Source organism: Cricetulus griseus, chromosome 3 (genome assembly GCF_003668045.3).
Source record: "Cricetulus griseus strain 17A/GY chromosome 3, alternate assembly CriGri-PICRH-1.0, whole genome shotgun sequence".
Taxonomy (NCBI): Eukaryota; Metazoa; Chordata; class Mammalia; order Rodentia; family Cricetidae; genus Cricetulus; species Cricetulus griseus.
In genome coordinates this window covers 249,926,785-249,932,784 of record NC_048596.1, presented here as the reverse complement: position 1 = coordinate 249,932,784, position 6,000 = coordinate 249,926,785, and positions in this window count along the sequence as shown.

The following is a 6,000-nucleotide window of genomic DNA, read 5'->3' as shown; positions in this document are numbered from 1 at the left end:
AAATACATTCCATGTTTATGGATCAGAATAGTCAATATTGTCAGGATGACAATTGTCTCCTGATTGATCTACAAGCTCAATATTTTCCCTCTGAAAATCCCAGTAGGTTTCTCAACTTTTGGTGAAGATTAATTAGCACATTGATTTTAAAGTGTTCTGAAAATGCGCAGGCTCTAGTATAGACAAAGTGAGTTTTTTTGTTGCTTGCTTGTTTGTTTTTTGTTTTTACAATATGATTTTTCTGTGTAACTCTGGCTGTCCTGCAACTCTCTGTATAGACCAGGTTGGCCTCAAACGCACAATGATTCTCCTGCCTCTGCCTCCCAAGAACTGGATTAAAGGCATGTACCATCACCACCAGGCACAAACTGAGTTTTGAAGAAAGGACAAAGTTGGATGATTTCTGGTTCCCAACTTCATTCGATCTAAACTAAAGTTATAGCAACTAAGACTGTAGGATCAGCATAAGGTAGACATTTAGAGCAAAGAACAAGAGCTAAGGTCCCCAAATTCAATCTTACATTGATGGTCTACTGACTTTTTAATCATAGTGAAAAACAGGTCAGTGGGAGGAAGACCCATTCTTTCAACAAATAGTACCAAAACAATTATCATTTTTCTCCATAAGAAATAAACAAACAAAAACCCCACTTCCATCTGAACCTTATGTTATTCACAAAATTCAACTCAACCTGGGTCATGAACTCAAATGCAGCAGTTGTTAACACTATAAACTCCTTGAAGACAATACAGAAGAATCTCTTGGACTACATAGGTTAGCCAACGATGTTTTGAATGGACATCAAAGCTACGATCTATTAAAAAGAAAAGATAATTTGCATTTCATCAAAATCAAAAGCCTTTAGTCTTCAAAAAACAATACTAAGAGCTGGTGGTACATGTCTTTAATCCCAGGCAGAGGCAGAGGCAGGTGGATCTCCATGAGTTCAAGGCCATCCTGGTCTATAGAGTGAGTTCTAGGACATGCAAGGCTACACAGAGAAACCCTGTCTCAAAAAACCAAACTAAAACAAACAAGCAAAAAATATATTGAGATAATAAACATAATCCATAGGATAAAATTAAATATTTATAAATCTAATAGTTTGTGCCCATAATAAAACTTAGCATCTATCCATTTATCTGTCTTCCTATCTTCTATCTAATGTACCACATGTTTATTATCTATATCATCTATCTAGCATCATCTATCTAATCATTGGCAAATCATATATTTGTATGTATTTATTACATTTGTATAGTATAGAGGATGTATAACTAGAATGTATTTTAAACCACACTCTTACAGAACCTGTGAGATGATTCAATGAGTAAGAACACTTGCTGTTCAAGCCTGATGACCTGAATTCGATTCCCAAAACCCATAGTAAAGGAGAGAACTGATTTGACCAGGCTATTCTCTGACCCACATACATATACCTAGCCACTCTACATACACTAGTAATAAGAAAAGAAAAGAAAAAAAAAAACTCTGTAGCATGAGCAATAAAAATCCAGGCAATCCTATCCTCAGTGTGATTGCAAACTAAATACAGACAGAGACCCTGAGCTCCTGTCTTATATTCCTCTCTAGGGCTCTGATTAAAGGTGTGCACCACCACTGCCCAGATTCTATGACTAACTAGTATGGCTGCTGGGATTAAAGGTGTGTACCATCACTGCCTGGCCTCTATGGCTGTGGCTAGCTTTGTGATCGTCAGGCAAGCTTTATTAGATCATAAACAAAATGTCACCACAAAACTCTTTCAAATAAATAAGATAACCATGAGATTGAAAGAAGTGACAGGATTTAAGGAATCCTTTCACAGAAGAATGTGTACAAATGACTAATACATGTTTGAAAAGGGAATCCACAGTACTAGTTACTGTTCTCAGTCATGAAGACCACAGCAAAGCAATACTACCCACATACTAGGTGTAACTACAATCAAAAAGTCTGACAATCCCATGCTGAGGAGGATTGTGAAGAAACGTAATACATTGTGAAGAAATTCAATATGTGGTGGGAATGGAAAATGATTTCATTTCTTGGGGAATAATTTAGCATTCCCTTAGAAGCTTAAACATAGAATCCACGTGTAATTTCATGATTATGCCCTTATGAATGCATCCAAGAGAAACAAAAATCTTATGGCCACAATGATTTTAACATAGACATTCATCGCAGCATTATTTATAAATGCCCCCCACTGGAAACCCTGCAAATGTCCATCAGCTGATGAATGGATATACAAAATATAGTATATTCATGTAATGAAATCCCATTCAGAAATTTAAAAGTGATACATATGACAACATGTACAAACCTTAGAATCTTTGTGCTAAAATGGGGGTGGAGCAAGCAGGAAAGAAGATTTGGTTTAGTGATTAACATATGAAGTATCTAGGAAAGACAATTCTGTATTGGGGGTGTTGTTTGTTTGGTTTGTTTTTTGTTTGTTTGGGGTTTTTTTTTGAGACAAGGTATTCTATGTAGCCCTGGTTGTTCTGGAATTCACTCTGTAGACCAGGCTAGCCTCAAACTCAGAGTTCACTTGCCTCTGTCTCCTAAGTGCTAGGATTAAAGGCATGCACCACCACTGCTTAGGAAAGACAATTCTAAACAGTCAAAACAGGTGAGTGGCTGTCTGCAACTGGGACAGGGAATGAAGATTAAGCGTAACAGCACTGGGAGCTTAATGGAAGGGTTCTAGAGTTTCTTCATGATGGGTGATGCAATTTACAGAGCCATCTGCATGTCTCAGAAAATATTGGGGAGAACAGTGTTTTTGAGTCATGGCATCACTTGGTAGGCCAGGTTGACCTTGAATTAATCGCAATCATTTTTTTAAAAATATTTATTTTGTTTTCACTTATGTGTCTGCGTGAATGAATACTATGTGTGTTGGGTACCCAAGGAGGCCTGAAGAAGGCATCAGATACCTTGAGCTGTACTTACAGGTGTTTGTAAGGTAGCTGTCATAAATGAATACCGGGAACTGAACTTGGGTTCTCTGAAGGATCAGCAAAGAATTTTAACCTCTGGGATGCTTCTCCATCCCCTCGACAATCCTGCCTCTATTTCTCAAATGCTGGAATTACAGGCATGAGCCACCCTGCCTACCTGGAGTTTTATATTTACAGCGGATGAATTTCATGTAAATTCATACCTGCAGTAATGCTACTGAAGGCATCTTAAGTTTATATATTCATAGAGACATTTTCTTGTTAGAGCTATAACTAGGTTTTCTAACTCCCTTTGCTACTCGGATGATTTTTTAATGCTGGCTGTAGCTGGTTTGTTCTGGCCTTCTCCTTTATGCTGTAGTAGGTGGCATAGCTGGCCAACAGGGTTTCAAAACAGATTGTGTAATTGAGGAATCGTGCCAATGCTGATGAAATGTACTTGAATCTGAAAGTAAATTTTGTCAGTGAGTGTTTGTCACCTACCCCCAAGATTTTATTACTAATTTTTATAAATTATCATTGTAATTCTATAGGTAAGTATACAAAGATCTGACCTGTGGACAGTAACTTTTAGCTTGTAGAAGGAGATGACCAGTGAATAGAGACTATTAGCTTGTAGGAGGAAATGACCTGTGAATGGTGACTATTAGCATGTCCTTCTCTTAAGTGACTGATGCCATTCATGGATTAGCTAGGGAAAAGTGTTTTCAGAAACAAAGTGTCTTGTCTTTCTCTGTGACTGTTTAATGGATTCTTATACTAGTGTGTATTAATGTATTGAAATTGGTGTCATTTGTTTGAATACTGAAAGTTCAGAAACTGAGCCAGAGGAATATTATCGCTCCCTTATATTATGAACACGAAACCAAACAGAATGGCTAAAGATGATGTAGCTTACAAGCACTTCTGACATTTTATTTAGCTCATAAGTTCAAGAAGTATGAGATTCTAGAACATCATATTAGAATCTTGGCAGTGTCTCTACTATAGAACATGTGGAATTCTCTGGCATCTCCATCACTCAGTAAACACAAGCACACTCAACAATATAAAATTGCAAGTCTCCATTTTTCTTACATGAGTATATGATTCATGCATGCGGTGTGTGTGTGTGTGTGTGTGTGTGTGTGTGTGTGTGTGTGTGTGTGTGTGTTCTCGCGCATGTGTTTATGTACACAGAGGCACAAGTCAGTGCAGAAGTGCACATCCACAGACATGCACATGGATGCTGAGGACTGAAGTTGACACTGAATATCTTTCTCTTTCCACCCCATTTATACATGCAGGGTCTCTCACTGGACCCAGATCGTAGCTAGCTTACTTTAAAGAGTCCATCTTTGTCTCCCAAGTGCTGTGATTACAGTTGACCACCACATCTGCCTTACTTTATATGGGTTCTGGGGACCTGGACTCTGGTCCTTGAATGTGTAGGGCAGACTCTGAGCTAACTCCCCAGCCTGTAAATCTGATTGTAAAATAATACACATGCTAGGAATTATGTCCCAATATCCTCCATTTCCTCACTTTCTGGGACAATGAACTTATTAAAACAATGTTGCTCAAATGTTTCTGTTGCTCAGACAAGTCTTGATTAAAAAAAAAAAAACATGTTGTCATAATTTGTCTCAGATTCTTCAAAATTATAAAGTTGACAAATCTTTTCCCTTGGAGGTTTGGTTTGATGTTTGGAAACAGTTGAGACTGTTCCAGGGCCAAATATGATGATTATACTGGTTTATCATTTTGGAGGATGTAACTTTTAATTAAAAACAGAGTATCTCCAGTCAGTATTTATGCATTTACCTAATGGGTTAATGTTTGGTACTGTCTGTGGATATTAATATTATAGCATTGCTTTTCATATTTAAAAATTATAGCGGGGGGGTGGGGGCAGGTGGGGATTGGGGGAAGGAGAGGGAGAGGGAGAAGGGATTGACTTGTGAAGCAGGCTTGTTCCTAATTTGTACTAATAAAAAAAATTATAGCCGGGCATTGGTGGCACACGCCTTTAATCCCAGCATTTGGAAGGCTGAGGCAGGTGGATCTCTGTGAGTTGGAGACCAGCCTGGTCTACAAGAGCTAGTTCCTGGACAGGCTCCAATGCCACAGAGAAGCCCTATCTCGAAAAAAAAACAAAAAAACAAAACACAAAAAAATATAGAAATGGGCTTTCTAAGGCATTAGAAGGAAGACATCTTTTAACCTAGTGTTTAGTGACCAAGCTGTAATTACTGACAGTGTGATGGCATCTGTCTGTAAAGTTGGAGCTCTGACTTTTTCCATTTGTTCCCAACAGTGATGTTTTAAGACAAGCCCATATCTTTTCACTTTGAATTTCCCAGTGGTTCCCTCAAATCTAAGATCTTGTGGCTGGTGATGCTCTAAGCCGTAGCTGAGCTTATTTTTATAATCTTGCAACTGATGATCCTTTTATTTGAAGTCGTAAGTGAGTGTCTGCCTTCAGTCTCCATCCACACTTTGCCTGCAGAGAGGGGTACTCCTAGTGGAAGCTAATCCTCACTTCCTCTCTGCTCCCCTTCTCTACTCCCAGCCGTCTCTTCATGTCCCTGTGGAGTCATGAAGCTCTAATGTGCAGAACTCTGTCCCCTTCCTCCTGTTGCTCAGGAGTACCCCTTTTCACCCCCAAATAACTCCCTTAGTTTTCAGTTGCACAAGTTTGTCTCTTTCCAAAGAAGGGCTCACAATACAGGAACTGGCCTTAGTGAGTCATATATTCCACTTCCCATGAGTCCTTTCTTCTTCCATGGCATGTGGATACTTTGGGACAGGTGGGGTTGGGATGTAGAATTAGACCCCACACTGTCTGTATCCAACCTACACACATACACACACACACACACCCGTTTTGAGACAAAGTCTCGTTTAGCTCAGGGCTCACGGGGTGACCTGAGAATTTCTCAGTAGGCCACATGTCCTGAAGGTATCATCATCTCCCAGGAGCACTACCTTGGGGACTAAGCTATTACATATGAAGTTGCCTATGAAATGAACTTCATAGCATACCATGGCCGA